A 17,877-nucleotide genomic window follows, 5' to 3' on the forward strand; every position below is an offset into this window, starting at 1 on the left:
CGGGTACCGCACTTCACTGCAGCGTTTCGAAACCTGGGGTGAGTGATTGATGAACATCAGCAACCACCCCACCCGTTTTCCCGTACTGCCCGTTCCAATTCTACGCAGTCCTGCTGACCGATTAAGGATATTGCCGTTGATTATGGCTGCACAGATCGGTCCTCGGGGAGTGGAATGCGTCCACTTTGCAATTTTGCTCCCCAGCAAGCGGCAGGAGCAGTGTGCGGTGGGCCGGTTTCTGCGTACAAATGTTTGTTTTAATGAATGCTGAACAAACATTAGAATGTCGACTCATCGATTGGAAACCCCGTCGGCTGGCCGGTTTGCTTAATACTCAATCGAAAAGCTCCATTTATGTTCATCTATGTATATGTGAGTACGTGCGAGGATGGACGTCAGAGCAAATTGACTCCCCGGAGTGTTGAATGCGAGAAGTAATTACCAGAGTTATAATGAATATTGTGTAGTTTATAGATTAGAAGAGCAAACTGTTTTCCCGACAGACGTAGCTGTGTTGTGTGAGTTGGCTACCGTAACTACTGGAGATGCAACGTTTCCAGTTGAACTAGAGGTCAGAAGACAGTACTTGTTTGCATTACAAATATATGAAATAGTTCACAAGATGGTTTACCGAGTAATGGGGCACTGTTTTAGATAGATCAAAAATGGACTGTTCCGTACTAGCATTTGAAGATATTCGAACTTGAGCATACAGTAGTACAATAGTGCCTTTCATATACTGACAAGGTGGCTCTTAACTTTCCAAGTGTGCAATGCATCATTGATATACAGCTGTCAAAAGGCCTTTGAATGTCAATCTTTTGTTTTTCAGAAGAACATAAAGAACAATTGATTTTTTTTCAATGCTCCCACGTCTCAGTTTTTAGTTCTAACAGTGAATGGGTGTTTGAATCTGTTGCCGTTTGCCGCCAACATACATCCCGCAAGTGTGGAAATCCCACAGCAATAACTCACGTCAGTCGCTACCGTGAGTAATCATCCTCCCGGGTGGCGGCGAACGAAAAGCGGTTCCACTTTATTGCAATCGCATAAGTTTAGCGCATCTCTAGCAAGCTAATTAATCTTTGAATAATTAACACCAACGGTAGGAAAATGAACGCCGCGCTGCCAGTACGACTTCGCAAGCATGTGTCGAAGATGTGTATGAACATCATTGTAAACAAGCGAATGTACGTACCTACCCTGTTCCGTTTGCTGCTTCGTATCGGCTCAGGGGCTTTTCGGGAAAAGTCCAATGTATGTATACAAGAAGTGGCCGAGCCTTAGGTTTTAAACCTAAAAATTGACAGTCCAGGCAGAATCCAAACTAGAAGATTCATGTTTAGTCGGAATTTAACAAAAAAATGTAGCTAATCACGCTAGCTGATTGTAGGGTCGAAACCTCAGAATCGAAGCTCTTTAAAGACGATTCATTTTCGACAATTTGTCGGAAAATCGTTACTATCAAATACCTACTTATTCCAGAATTCCAGAATAAAAATAAAATAACAGGGTTTAACAATAAAACCGTGTTCGTTAGAATGTCCTCTATCCGGTGAGGTATGACATTGAACTCTAGAACTCCTTGTCTCCTCTATATTCTCTTCTTTATTTTCTTAGTTTAAACCTTTGTTTAGTTTCTTGTCTAATTTTGCGGAGGTAAGCTAAGATTCTGTAATTGTTTGATCCGAAGGGTTCCGATAAGCGTTTTCATAAATTGGGGGTGGGCGAAAGGTTACTTACAATTATAGAAATACTTTTTAGAAGGGCGTAACTGCAAAATGTAAACAAAAAAGAAAATAATCCTCAATCGGTTTATTTACATTTTACAGTTAAACTCTTTTAAAAAGTTAACACTGAAATACAATTTCTACGAATAGTAACACTGCACAGCAAAAATTTAATCTTCTTTAACAGTCAAAAACTCGGTAGCACTGTTCGAAAATGTAAATAAAAATATTTGCACCGACATTTTATACAAACAATGAAACGAAGCACTTGTTTAAAAAGATAAGCAATGCTTGTTGGTCGGAGTGAATTAAGAAGCTCCCGGGTGCCTTATCTGGTTTATTTAACAAAATAAGCCATGGTTCCGGTTCGCATTGTTAAGCGACAAATTAAAACCGCTTCATAAAGATTACATGAAGGTTATGTTTCAAATACATAATTATTCCCTTTCTCTATTTAAATCAGTTAGTTTGCTGCAGTTATGAATGAGCCATGTTATGCGCCATCTGGGCTCTTTGGAACACTAAGTAATGGCTGTCCCACATCAAATTGCATCACGGATAAAACGCTGTAGAAAATTATCTAGTTGACCGATCTTTTCCAAACTTTCAGACAATAAAATATAACTCATTAGCAATCTTTTGGCATATTTATTTAATTCAACTTCAATATCATAACCGTATGATCGCACCTTACGCTTAACTCCACTCAAAAAGTTTTGTACAACCTAGCTGCAGCTTCATCTGTACGGAAATCCACTTTTTCTTCATTTCTTCCTCAGACTTGACCTCCTTGGGATGCTTCCGTAGTGCCTGCTTCATAATAGTTCAGTATTTTTCGATGGAACTTAGTTCCGGTGCGTTGGGGGGTTCATGTCCTTGGGTACGAGAGTAACCCCGTTGGCTCCGTACCACTCCAAGACATCCTTTGAATAGTGGCACGAAGTCAGATTCGGCCAGAAGATCGTAGGGCCCTGGTTTTGCATCAACAGAGGAAGCAGACGCTTCTGTAGATACTCCTTGAAGTAGATTTGCCCGTTTACAGTCCCGGTAGTCACAAACGGCGCACTCCATTTGCCACATGAACAGATCGCTTGTCAAATCATGTATTTCTTGGCAAACTTTGAAAGTTACTGTTTCCTTATTTCCTCCGGAACATTACACTTGTGCTGGCAGAACATCAAACTTGTGCTGAAAGCTGCCGACAGCGATAAATATACAGTGTAAATAATACACTCGAAACTACTTCTACGCAAATATTCAAGAAAAAATACATATTGGGTAATTTTCTACGTTTTTTTCCGTGATGCAATTTGATGTGGGATAACCTTTAGAATCTGGAACCGGTTCCCATTAACGGTGTAATATAGGTCATGTTGAATACCAAAAACTATCCGCATTGGACAGAATTATTAGTGATTATCTAATGTCTCTCAGAGATCAAAAGTTATTGAAATTTGATGTTATTTGTTACGTCACATTATGTGTGTTTATTTCATTCTAATCAAAGCCCTCAACTGATTTCAAAAATCTAGCACGGGACTTGTAACCGGCCATATGACCTTTGGGACACATGATCGTTTTTAAGTCGGTTGCTAATCAACTAATTTTTTATAACGGTAGTTTTTACAATCGACGGAGAGGATAGTAAAAGAAAGTAATGAAACAAAGGTGTTAGATTCCTACTGAGCCCAAGGGCACATGTGCCCCTGATAAAATGGGAACCGATAAACAAAAGAAACAGCATACAGTCGAACAGAAAACTAAATTGACCATATCTGCATCGGCCGAACGTGAAGAAGGAGCTTTCTTGTTGTACGCAACAAGCGCAGTGCTGATATTGCATCCAACCATCACCTTCGTAGCCCTGAGATACGCTTGCGCGTCGCACGTGTTCGGCAACGAGAGGAGAAATTTGGGTGTCGTTACGACGTCTTCCGATTGGAGAGTTCCAAGATGAACAGGCCCTTTGACGAACAACTTGAATCGCGAATCTCGAAGTTTCTATCTGGTAGAACCATCGAAGAGCAATAGACCGGTATCAAGAACGCCTTCGTCACGACCAGTGACGAAACCCTCGGCAAAGTGCGCAGTTGGTGGAGGAAGTGAATTTCGAATGAAACTTGGAAGATGATCGAAAGCAGAGAGGAGAAAACCGGCATTGAGCGAGCGCGAACCAGAGCAGCTAAGACAGTTGCCCGTAAACGTTACATCGAAGTGCAGAGAGCTGTCAAACGAACCTGTAGGCGGAACAAGAGAGTATAATTCCAAACCCGATAAAGGAGAAACCGCCATCGCCAATGGTGATATCTGCTTGTCTACGCTATTTCTCGCCATCTTAGCCAGAACAGCCTAAGCGATAACGTATCGAACAACTTTTTCGTGTTTCACAAAACTAGCGGCGCATGACGCCAATAGTTCGTCGCGTTAATCGCATCAGCTCTGAGGCGCCATCACTGGATGAAATTGAAGCAGCCATCAAGGGTATGAAATCTAATAGAGCGCCAGGGATATATTGGACTTCAGCCAAGATGCCCAAGGCCGCTCCATTTTTGTCAACCTTGATGATGCATCAACTTTTGCGCAATCTATGGGAAACCGCAACTTTTCCGGTGGAATGAATGCAAGGCATATCGATCAAAGTTCCTAAAAAGGAGACCTAACGGCATGCGGTAACTAGCGTAGCATCACGTTGCTCTGTATTACTATTAAAGTACTCTGTAAGGTAATCCGTAACCGGATCCAGGAGAAGATCGAAGCTACTCTTCAGCGGCAACAAGCTGGATTAGGAGCTAGCCGATCACGTGTAGATCATATCGTAATGCTGCGCATTAAATTGGAGCAGATCAACGAATCAACGGACTCTCCTTTGGTAGTGTTCGATGACTTTGAGAAGCCGTTTAACCAACTCAACCACAAAAACATCAGGGGCGCACTTAGGCGCAGAGAGGTTCCGTATAAGCAAGTCCATGTCATCGAGGCTCAGTACGAGGTATTATCGTGCAAGGTGTTGCACAACGGCGTCTTGTCCGAATCTATAACGGTTACTGCTGGTGTGACAAAGGGCCACATTTTATCACCGCGGCTGTTTCTCATCGTTATGGATGAGATATTAGCTGAAGTGATTGCCAGTAGATCCAATCGGGGATAACCTTGGAACCCTCTAACGATGAAGCAGCTTAATGACCTTGACCTATCCGACGACATTATCTTGCTCGCACAACGCCGAATCAATATGCAAAAGTTATAGAACCTCTTCGAGAGTTCTTGAGTTGCAGGTTTCGCAGTCAATGTAACAAAGACTAACTACCGCAGACACTGACAATTTTACCAACTTCACAGTAGCGGGACAACATTTTGGGCAGCAGTCTTTCAATATTTTGGTAGCCAGACAACGCCCGATGGTGGTATCAAAACCGATATAGCGAAATGGATCAGGTAGGCCGGAGGTGCCTTTGCAGGTCTGCGAAACATTTAGCGCTCAAACCAGATCACTCTACATATGAAAACCCGAATTTTCAACTCAAACTTTAAATCTGTATTTTTATACGCTCGCGAAACGTGGTGCGTCCAGCATAGACCACGCGAAAACCGCAAGCAGTTGTTAATCGCTGCCAATCAATCGTGCCTGGAGGCCTGGTAACTGGAGATCCAACGAAGAACTCCATCGTCGGTGTCATTAACGGCCGATACCAATACACCAACACACTTTGAGGAAATGGGCGATTGAAATCTGCAAAGAAGCATTCGATTGAAATTCGCAAGGACAGCGCTAAGGAGGCGGACCTAGAGACTCATGGCGATTTTTTGATAAAATCCAACATGGCGGCCAAATCCAAGATGGCCACCAATTTTTTTTCACTTCGCTTATAAGCCCTATCTCTCTTCTTTACAAAACCGTGTCGTTTGTAGTTTGTTTCATAGAAAATTTTGGAAACATCACAATAATTATATGAAAATTTTGAACCCTGCTGGTACTTGTACCTTTGAACCATAGAGGCACTTGACAAAAGGAGACTGCACAACCCCCCTTACACACAACGACAACTTGTTAAGCGTAGCTACCAATAACCCTCCCCCTGCCACCTTTCCACTCTTTCCCCTCCATTTCAAAAAAAGAAAAAAAAAACAACTTTTCATTACTTTCCCCTACCGTCCCTTCATCAATTGTAGAACCACAATTTCAAAAAATATTAGAATATTTGCTATTTTTTCTGAACCGACACAATTGTTTCGCAGAGTTTTAGCCGGATTTGGTACCGGCCCATTACGGAACAAGGGTTATGAAATAATACGCCGTCAACAGCGTGTAATAGCTCTGCCCAACCGAGAAATATTGGAATCACCAAACGAAACCTGAGGAAGAACCAAAAAACTTTTGGAAACGAGAATCTGTTTAATGCGACGAACAAAATGCACGTGTCGGCTGTATAAGATCTAATGGCACTAGTGGAACGAAAGGCATGGCAATCCCGATTCGGTAGATCGGAGGTTTAGCAGAGTTATTGGTATTTGGACTCCATGGTCAAAGTAAATTCTGCTTTTTATTAGTTACATGAAACCCTCACCTGATGCTGCGGACCCGTGAGCATTTCAGTAGAAGTTGATGAGGGTGGGTGAGTCAACCAACAGAATGTCTGAAAACAATGTTTCATGCTTCATCGTCATCCAACATAAGTCTACCCGTTCTCAGGATCCGAATACAGGGGATTATTCAATTCGAAGTAGTTTGCAGCTCAAAATCGGTTCCAGAAGGTATCAAACGCCCAATCAAATATCAGTGCGGTATGTGATTATTTAGCAACTCGTCTGCGGGCTGTAGCTTGAATGACTAAGTTTGGACCTACTCGGATTACTGAGTTTGTTATGATCGTCGACTATTCCAAATAGCGCACTTTGGACACTCCTAGGTACAGCAACTTATTTATGCTTGAAATTTGTCATATATCGGTTGTTGCAGCTGTTTTGTAACGGTGCCAGTAGAGATCACAATAATAAAAGAAAAGTTTCATTTTTCTCAACTGTAAAAGCTTAACTCATCTAAAAGAAAAAATTTCTATCATAATTAGTGCATATTTTTATTCAATTAAAAAGCTTGTGCAAAATTTCAAAAATACCCTACAGAGTGTTTCTGTTTTTCGATTTAGTTTGAGTGACACGTCAATGTCGTATAATGTTAATCATATTTCTACAAGTTTCAAATAAGCTCAACCAATCCTTTGTCGAAACGAACAACTCAGCTATTCTCGCTACACTCGCAGTTTATCATCTTGAGATAGCGAATGCCACCAACAACCATTCAATACATATTTCATGAACTTTGTAATGATTTGTTATGCAAGGATGAAGAATTAACATCCAGCATCCAGATCAGCAAACAGCGCAGGACTAGCATACATTACGCGTACGTATGTAAATGGTAATACACAGCTCCTATACCCAGGATTCCTCAAGAGAATTTTCTTCAATTCGACGGTTCGAAGTTTCCACCGGGTCTTCGCGGTTGACTTGTAATGGAACCGTCGTCATCGTTGTTGGTTTTTCCCGGTGTATACAATCAAGCTGAATGAAAATCCATTATTTCCACGCCAAAGAGTCGCAATGCTGGCGGTCGCTCTTTCTCTCCCACAGCCTGTAGGTAGCCAACCCAACGTACCGGCATGTTGAACGCGTGTACACTCGTCTGCCTTGGCAAACAGTAGCAGTTTGGAAATTCAATATTTAATGAGAGACAAGTAAGCATCGTGGCGGCAGCTAGCAGGAGGGAAACAGTGGGAGGAACAGTGGCTCACTGATAAGAATTTGATGGCAAAGCGATAATTAACCGTTGAATAAAAGATAGCAAATTAAAATCGGTGACAAAGGCAAAGTTTGCCGAAACGAAACAAGCTGTTCCGGTAAAAGTTTGCTAAGCTTATTACAACGACAGACGAAGCCCGGAACGTCCCCGGAAGCAGTTCAGGCAGAAAAATTGTTTTATTTTGTTTATTCGCGAGGTGATTTGAATATTTTTTTAGCAGTCATATTTTATATTTTTTTTCTCATTGAATTAATTTTTATCACAGAAACACTTGGCTTCGATCTCTAGTGAAGTCAACCATTTCGCTTTTATGGTAAACTTCAATTGATAGAGAGTTTAAATATTGCATTTAAAATCATACATTGAAAAATAATAAAACCAAACCTTTTAGCTATAAGAAACCTTTACACTTTAGTTAATTATAGGCACAGAAGTACCTAATTCATAGTACGAATCGTGTATTGTTTTTCATCATGAATCTCTGTTTTACAAAAGAAAAAGTATTCTGCAGACCCCAAATGGGATAAAACATACGATAAGCAATCGAGAATAAACCAGTCCAATCTAAAATATAAACATCGGCCATCGGTAAAGCTTTGCAAAACTCCTACTTATAACAAATATAATTAGCCATTTTATGACTGAAAACTATATGTTTTGTTGCGACGGAGAAAAGTTTTGCTTAAAAAATTCCTTGTTACATATTCAATGGAAAACTCAAACTACTGAAAGGGTTTTCAATATAAAAACTGCCCGTTTCAGGGAGAGAAAAAAAACCAAAAGGCTATTGTTAGCTGAAGTTTGCCTTTTCTTGCTTGCCGTTGCAATTTTTTGTCCCACATAGCCAGTTGTTGGATGCGGGTCAACATTGTAATACACTACTGCCTGTTTACCAAAACTTGCACATATCCTGTGTAACAAGGGAAAGTTTCGTTCCTAGTTGTATGTACATTGCATAATTAGCATAACCAACTTTTTCCATTTTCCTTCCTATATGTTCTGCAGCTTGCAGCTAGCGTGATGATTTCCGTGCTGGCGTATAGTGGATGCATTGGTTTTCATTCGACTCAATCTGCCCTCGCATAGTCCCGATTGGAGAGACGAATTACTAAAACTTTGCTCGTTTAATCGCGTAGAACTTTTATTCGCTGATGGAACGACTTCCTAATTATGTACGTTAAATTTCTATAGTTAAATGATACAATGTGTAAAGCGTTCATGCGCGAAGTTGCGTAATTTGGGTGTCGTAAGAAATTCTTTCAATTTTTGTAATTTCAAAGAACAAATTTACTTTTGGGTTTTCTAAACATACACACTGGCTTCCATTATAAAAACAATCCTTGCCGCAACTTACCTGAAAGTGAAAGAAAAAAAAAAGAATTAGTTAAAGAGAATAAAATGGGATAGTGCAATATATCGATGTGACTGAACAAATAATCGTTCCCATTTTAATCACGGTTGTCCCATGTACTAACAATAACTTCACATAAATTCCGTGGCAAACATTCCAAACATCTGTGGTGGTACGCCGGGTCGGAATATATGAACCAACAAATGTCGTTCTCCGAAAATTGAAATAATGACCGCTCACGTACGTACGGGAAGCCAAGTACGTGGCAGAGCGATGCCGGGAGAGAACTCGATGACACTCAGGCCATACATTAACGGAGATGAGAAAAAAAGAACACTCGTAGCGGTAATAATAACAGTGGCATGTAATTTGTGAATGGTTTTGTCAGACAATGCCGTACGGTTTAATTGTTATTGTTAGTCCCGCTGTGAGATTGAAAGACGAAAATGGGTGAGCTTCTTGATTCGGCTTGGATTTGCCGCTGCTGTTACTACACATGTTGTAGATTAGTAACGTTTCATTTTGCGTGAATTTTATCGGGTTTTACTGGGTGGTAAAAAAGTACGGCTGGGACAGATAATGGGGTTGCTTCTAAAGAAACGAAATGGCACGTTAAGATGTCATGTTTAGTCAGCATCAAATAAATGGACAACTTTGCAAATACAGTTTACGATTTTTGTTTGGTTATCTAAACTTATCAATTACTCCACTGTACTCTACTCTCCTATACTCTACTCTACTCTACTGTCTAAGGACATGAATATATTAATTTTTTATTACGGTAGTTTTTTCGACGATATGAAACAAAGGTGTGTATAGTATCCAAACGGACCGGGACAAGACATGAAGGGGACAGAGCGGAATATTAGGTAGAGCGCCATTAAAGCAATGCTTAAAAAGTTGCGTACCGATCTTTCCTTATCCCAACGCAGATCTTCAAGGGTATCCGCGGATCGAAACAAGCTATAATTGGAGCCAATTATAACCCCACAGGACGTTGTCCGTCCGTATTCCGCAGCAGGATAAAAATTAATCGTATGTGTGACCCCAGAACCGCCCAGTTAACTTCAGGGTACGATGCTGGTCTAACAAACCAGTCGTCTTATGTTCGAATCTTGCCTGGACGGTATAGGATCGTTGCACTAGCCCCGTAGTTCAATAACTTGATGCGAAGTTTGTCGATAAAGGAAGGTAAGTCTTAAAGACGTTTATAACCCAAACTTTGCTTTTTTAGCTGATCTCATTAAATGTCAAGACAAAAATACGAGATTAATTTATTCCATAAGAACGAAGCTTTCCCCCGAATACTCACAGCTTTCCCTGCAACACCCACATTGAGAATCGCGGCCAACACATGCTGACATACAGTTCCTTGTAAAAAACAAGTATCTGTAGAATTTCGTCGTCCCGTCAGTAAAACGAGGTAATGGTTACTGCTGGCGTGAGACAGGGCTGCATTTTATCACCGCTTGTGTTTCTCATCGTTATGAATGAGATATTAGTTGGAGCAATTAACAGTAGACCAAATCGAGGATTACCTTCGAATCCTCTAACGATGGAGCAGCTAAATGACCTCGACGTAGCCGACGACATTGTCTTGCTCGCACAACGCCGAAACGATATGCAGAGCAAGTTAGATGACCTCTTTGAGAGCTCCCAGACAGCAGGTTTCACAGTCAATGTAGCGAAAACTAGAGTAGAGTAGAGTAGAGTAGAGTAGAGTAGAGTAGAGTAGAGTAGAGTAGAGTAGAGTAGAGTAGAGTAGAGTAGAGTAGAGTAGAGTAGAGTAGAGTAGAGTAGAGTAGAGTAGAGTAGAGTAGAGTAGAGTAGAGTAGAGTAGAGTAGAGTAGAGTAGAGTAGAGTAGAGTAGAGTAGAGTAGAGTAGAGTAGAGTAGAGTAGAGTAGAGTAGAGTAGAGTAGAGTAGAGTAGAGTAGAGTAGAGTAGAGTAGAGTAGAGTAGAGTAGAGTAGAGTAGAGTAGAGTAGAGTAGAGTAGAGTAGAGTAGAGTAGAGTAGAGTAGAGTAGAGTAGAGTAGAGTAGAGTAGAGTAGAGTAGAGTAGAGTAGAGTAGAGTAGAGTAGAGTAGAGTAGAGTAGAGTAGAGTAGAGTAGAGTAGAGTAGAGTAGAGTAGAGTAGAGTAGAGTAGAGTAGAGTAGAGTAGAGTAGAGTAGAGTAGAGTAGAGTAGAGTAGAGTAGAGTAGAGTAGAGTAGAGTAGAGTAGAGTAGAGTAGAGTAGAGTAGAGTAGAGTAGAGTAGAGTAGAGTAGAGTAGAGTAGAGTAGAGTAGAGTAGAGTAGAGTAGAGTAGAGTAGAGTAGAGTAGAGTAGAGTAGAGTAGAGTAGAGTAGAGTAGAGTAGAGTAGAGTAGAGTAGAGTAGAGTAGAGTAGAGTAGAGTAGAGTAGAGTAGAGTAGAGTAGAGTAGAGTAGAGTAGAGTAGAGTAGAGTAGAGTAGAGTAGAGTAGAGTAGAGTAGAGTAGAGTAGAGTAGAGTAGAGTAGCGAGTAGCGAGTAGCGAGTAGCGAGTAGCGAGTAGCGAGTAGCGAGTAGCGAGTAGCGAGTAGCGAGTAGCGAGTAGCGAGTAGCGAGTAGCGAGTAGCGAGTAGCGAGTAGCGAGTAGCGAGTAGCGAGTAGCGAGTAGCGAGTAGCGAGTAGCGAGTAGCGAGTAGCGAGTAGCGAGTAGCGAGTAGCGAGTAGCGAGTAGCGAGTAGCGAGTAGCGAGTAGCGAGTAGCGAGTAGCGAGTAGCGAGTAGCGAGTAGCGAGTAGCGAGTAGCGAGTAGCGAGTAGCGAGTAGCGAGTAGCGAGTAGCGAGTAGCGAGTAGCGAGTAGCGAGTAGCGAGTAGCGAGTAGCGAGTAGCGAGTAGCGAGTAGCGAGTAGCGAGCAGCGAGTAGCGAGTAGCGAGTAGCGAGTAGCGAGTAGCGAGTAGCGAGTAGCGAGTAGCGAGTAGCGAGTAGCGAGTAGCGAGTAGCGAGTAGCGAGTAGCGAGTAGCGAGTAGCGAGTAGCGAGTAGCGAGTAGCGAGTAGCGAGTAGCGAGTAGCGAGTAGCGAGTAGCGAGTAGCGAGTAGCGAGTAGCGAGTAGCGAGTAGCGAGTAGCGAGTAGCGAGTAGCGAGTAGCGAGTAGCGAGTAGCGAGTAGCGAGTAGCGAGTAGCGAGTAGCGAGTAGCGAGTAGATAGTGGAGAGTCGAAAGTAGACTATAACAGAGTAGAGTGAAGAGAGTAGATAGTGGAGAGTAGAAAGTAGACTATAATAGAGTAGAGTGAAGAGAGTAGAGAGTATGTAAAAGTAATACATATGTGACGCATTCCAGCGTTACGGGACATAATTAGCAACTATTTTTACTGTGTAAATTGGTTTTTGTTTTACCAAATTTTTGGCAAACAGCTGATAAAATTGGTAACCTAAGGGGACTTTACTCTCCAGATGTATGCCAGGGATTTGGTTAAATAGGAACTGATTTGCGTGGTGGACATTGTGTCCCGTAACGCTGGAATGTGTCAAGTCGAAATTTTGTATTACTAATTTAAACTGTGGGTATACAGGTATACCTCGATAGTACGTACACCTTCGCTTCGTTTAGCGTACGTAATACCGAATTTTAATTCGTAGAATCAAATATTTCAAAAATCAAAAAATCAAAAATTGCCGACTTTCAATGTGGAAACTTTTTTTTTTGCTTCTATTAATCATAATCAAATCACGTCTGATGTTCGCTTGGAGTTGCATCGAATGAAAACCATAACCAAGACCGTATGAATATTTACTACGTTATAACATATGTTCACTCATGAGGATTGAAGTCTGGTTACGGAGTTGCGCCTGCTTTGCAAAGCCGTCCACAGCAGACAGGCGAAAATATTGAAACTCTAAATAGCCAATAAATCCTTCTGATTTATATAGAATACTGCGCAACGGTTACTACCCTAGGGCCATCCAACAACAACAACAGGATACATGAGCGTAATGTGTGTGCTCTAGCGAGAACGAGCCCACAATCGAAGCACCTGCAAGAGATACGCGTTTTGCAAGCGCAAATTAAAGTCAACTTCCATATGCAAACAAACATTTCGCTGTGCTTCGAACCGTTACGGAAAATGTTTTCATATGAACACACATTCTTCATGATTATTTAGGAAGCAGCCTTCGTGTAACATAAAAACCGCTGGAGAGATGGAAAATGATTTCGTTTGGCAAGAACCCCGGTTTGTTTCCGCTACATGTGTTTCAATTTCCTCTCTTTTTCAATTTTCGATGTTTATGTTGCTTCCCGGAGGAATGCGATGCGAGTGCGAGATGAGCTTTCGCGCAAGAGAAACAGCTTCACTTTCCCTTAGCCAGCAAGTTAGCAAGTGAAAAGGGTAGTTGGTGCGCAAGCCAGGGAAAACAACGCGAAAAAAAATTCACGATTTTGTGCATGTAACATTTTGAAAAGCATCTTCGGTGGCTGATACAAGGGGGAATACGGCGAAAAGATAAAGCGAAGTTAATATTCAAATAAAATTGTTATTTATTCCAGCGTGTTGTACGTACGTACTATCTCTCTATGAATCTTTCATGATGACAATGCGAGCATTCAGCAAGGAAGAAATTCATGGTACTAGATTGCAAACCCAGCATAGTGGGTATTACACACTAAAACGCGAGATTGTTTGCATTATGTATGGTGCTATTCTAAAGACGGCGAAGTTGAATCACACTCCTTAAACTATTTGTTGTTGTTGCTGTCATCGCAAGCACTGTCCATTTAAATCTGTCGTACCATCTAGTAAATGTGCTCTGATTTTCACTGCCTTGAGGATAAGGCCCTAAAATAATCAAATCTGTCACTTAATAGGTTGTATTTTTCGCTTCCAGTTTAATTTTTATAAATCTTTTTCGGGTTTAGTCTTAAGGGAAGACCCTACTGTGGAAGACCGAAAAATAATAGATTTGCTTAAAAAAATTTCAGATGCTAGAATTATAGTTAAGTGTTGGGGTATTTCGGTTATTGCTTAAAGTATATTTGAATATATTTTGTATTTTTTTGGTAACCAGAATAGTGATTATTATGCTGGTGGCATGCGGGCGCGTGAATGCCCTCTAAAAAATAGTTTCTTGCTGATGGTACGTGTCGAGAACCAACGGAGTATCGTAGAACGGATTTCAAGGATGATTTTGAAGCTTTAGGTCAATATCTATATACATAACACGTAGCGGTTTTTGAAAATTCGAAAAATTACCAAAATGGCGGCAATTTTTCCAAAAGAAAGGTGTTTTTTCATCCAATTAAGAGCTCATATAGAATTGCCAGCTAAAGGAACATGGTTTCGGGGAAAACGCGTGCAAAGTTTCGTACAGCAATGGACTTCCCTTGAGGTGATTCCACATTATTTGCCGTAAGTTTTCAATGAGATCAGATACCAAAACATCCTTTTGACATGACATTTCTGAAGGTATAAGCGTCTCGAAAATGCAAAAATATAAAATTCGATTTTTCCGGTTTTCCAGAGCAGGGTTCCCCTTTAATGCGAATTGAAAAATAACGAATAACAAAAAAAATAACTAAGTTTTTCCTACGACTAAATCATACATAACTTGAAAATTATAACCCATAACGGACCTTTACGATGAAGTTACAGAATCTCTATCTCTATCTCTATCTCTATCTCTATCTCTATCTCTATCTCTATCTCTATCTCTATCTCTATCTCTATCTCTATCTCTATCTCTATCTCTATCTCTATCTCTATCTCTATCTCTATCTCTATCTCTATCTCTATCTCTATCTCTATCTCTATCTCTATCTCTATCTCTATCTCTATCTCTATCTCTATCTCTATCTCTATCTCTATCTCTATCTCTATCTCTATCTCTATCTCTATCTCTATCTCTATCTCTATCTCTATCTCTATCTCTATCTCTATCTCTATCTCTATCTCTATCTCTATCTCTATCTCTATCTCTATCTCTATCTCTATCTCTATCTCTATCTCTATCTCTATCTCTATCTCTATCTCTATCTCTATCTCTATCTCTATCTCTATCTCTATCTCTATCTCTATCTCTATCTCTATCTCTATCTCTATCTCTATCTCTATCTCTATCTCTATCTCTATCTCTATCTCTATCTCTATCTCTATCTCTATCTCTATCTCTATCTCTATCTCTATCTCTATCTCTATCTCTATCTCTATCTCTATCTCTATCTCTATCTCTATCTCTATCTCTATCTCTATCTCTATCTCTATCTCTATCTCTATCTCTATCTCTATCTCTATCTCTATCTCTATCTCTATCTCTATCTCTATCTCTATCTCTATCTCTATCTATCTATCTATCTATCTATCTATCTATCTATCTATCTATCTATCTATCTATCTATCTATCTATCTATCTATCTATCTATCTATCTATCTATCTATCTATCTATCTATCTATCTATCTATCTATCTATCTATCTATCTATCTATCTATCTATCTATCTATCTATCTATCTATCTATCTATCTATCTATCTATCTATCTATCTATCTATCTATCTATCTATCTATCTATCTATCTATCTATCTATCTATCTATCTATCTATCTATCTATCTATCTATCTATCTATCTATCTATCTATCTATCTATCTATCTATCTATCTATCTATCTATCTATCTATCTATCTATCTATCTATCTATCTATCTATCTTTCACTTTTTTTTCAGCTTGGTCCTAATTTTGCCCGAATTCCAATTGTCCAATGTGGTAAAAGCCCGTATGAATACTTTATGGAAAAGCCTGTTTGCTTTACTTTTGCTGTATTAGGTTTTATGAAGAAGGCAAGTTCTTTTATTTCTACGGTTCCGCGTAAATTTCGTGCAAAAAACCGCGTAATTTCCGAAATTCGCGTAGAAATAGTCCCGTTAATAGCGACAGTGTATAATTAAGAGAAAATTAAATTGAAAACCTTACAAATTGCCTGTAAGCGTCATAATCCTATCAATTAAATCAACCTCGTTCAACCCATTTGTGATCCGTTCAGATCTATTTAATTTCATTACAAATCAATAAACTCGTTAATTTTCCAAATTTGCTCAAGCGAACCGCGATCTTAAACTTTTGCAATCCTCTCTGGATTCTAATTCCTAACTGGGTTATATCAAATAATGATGCTCTTTGCAGCATTAACATTTCATATAATCCAGTTAGAAATTACGTTTTAATCGAGTTTGATACCAGTTTTTAATGAAAATTGGATTAGCCTCCAGTAATCGCTGAACTAAGATAATAGAGATAATAGAAATGAATAAGTAGGTGTCTCGCAAAGCAGAACATATTCCATTATAGAAGAAGGTGTTAAAAGGTGTTTTTGTCACAAACAAATTTGCAGAAACCTAAATATTTTTTATTTTTCTGAGCAGAATCCATAATGTATAGAAGATACTTTTTTTCTCAAATTCTTAACAAAGTGGAACAGTGTAAAAGTAACTACTAACATCGGCCTGGATAAGGTAACTGCCAGTCCTAAAATCAAGGTTAAAGCATGTGGAAATGCCTCACACAACTACTTGGCCTACCAGGCTACAGCGACTTGATGTCGCCGCCGTCGCTGCGAGCAGTTCCGCTAGTGGGTATGAATCGCCGGTCACCCACCCAACGTCACCGTTGTCACCGACTTTGCGACGGCGATGACGACGACGACGACGACGACGACGACGACGACGACGACGGCGGCGACGACCGCGACTACGCTTACTGTAGTAACAAACGGTGGAATAATAAAAAGATAGTCTAACATTCACTCATGGAAAGCTCGTCATGTTGCTGGATCACTGCTGTTCAGCGTGTTCCGTGTTCCGCAGGGTGGTCAATTAATCCGAAAAATTAAAAGTTAGAAGATCCAATAAGAATGAAATAAAAGCCAAATAGCTTTACTGCCAATTTGCGCAATCTAGGGCAACTTTTAACTTCACCGGTACTGATATAAAAGACCCCCTGTACTCTCTGCATTGCTTTAAGCACAAGGCAATATAATAGAGCAAGAAATGAGTCAAACTTCAGCATAAAACGGTCCCATCGGCCACAGCTTGATGACACCCAGCGTTTGATGGCACCGAAAGGAAGGGAAGTGTAAGAAGGAGTCGTCCTGCCTTCATGTTTGCCAACAGGGACAAAAGCTGCTGCATTGGTGTATTTCCATAAGTTCCCGATGCAACGACTGGATGGCCGGAGAGCAAAGATGAACAGCAGTGGCCTATCTGCAGAAGCCAGTCCAGCAGGCAACAACCCGAGTGTCGCAACAACAGCAACAGCATCGGCAACGAACCTTAAATGAATGAGTGAGTGAATGAATGAACATGAAATCCGACGGTAGTGGCATAACTGCCAACATACCGTAATAGCGACGGTCGCGCGGGAAAGTGTGGGCCTGAGGTGAGATGAGCACATAAAAGGAAATAGGTAGGAAAAGACACTGTACATTTGGCTGATAAAAGGAGCCTTTGTGTGCACGGGAGTGAGTGTGGCATAAAGGTGTTTTCTGAGCTTGCCAGCCGTCGCCGGTCGGTCGTTTCACTGTGTGTATACTTTTTGCTCGGTTTGTTTTTACATCACACGAGTAGAACACCGCACTCTGCTCATTTGAGGATATGGCAAATTGTATGAGATATGACTTGCGAGATATGGTCTGAAAAGATAAAACTGAAATGCTAGATTGGACAGAAAAGCTGTCGTAATGATCCAAATAAGTGGTGCTACTTTTGAATGAGACTTGTGTGCTCAAGTTGTTAGAAGTGGCATTTGTGGCCAAACAGTGGAGCCGGTGAAATGCACTGCGGAAGGATTCATGCAGGCACGGATATGCTCTGCCAGAAGAATAATTTTTGATTCCATTGTGTGCCGTTGGAATGAAATAAAAATTTTTCCCGTGACTCTTAACTTCTCTTATGAATTGTTAATGTTTTAATTGTTTTGTTAATATATTTCAATACAAACGATCATACCAGATTGCATACCAGAAAAGGGTTGGATGCAAACGCCATT

General features: G+C 40.5%; 1 protein-coding gene across 6 annotated transcripts in view; it reads right to left on the reverse strand.

Moving 5' to 3' along the window:
• Positions 1–17,877, reverse strand: part of LOC128744297 (protein slit) — a 378,694-nt gene that overhangs the window by 172,096 nt on the left and 188,721 nt on the right. The window lies entirely within an intron of this gene.

This window comes from Sabethes cyaneus, chromosome 3, assembly GCF_943734655.1.
Source record: "Sabethes cyaneus chromosome 3, idSabCyanKW18_F2, whole genome shotgun sequence".
NCBI classification, from domain to species: Eukaryota; Metazoa; Arthropoda; class Insecta; order Diptera; family Culicidae; genus Sabethes; species Sabethes cyaneus.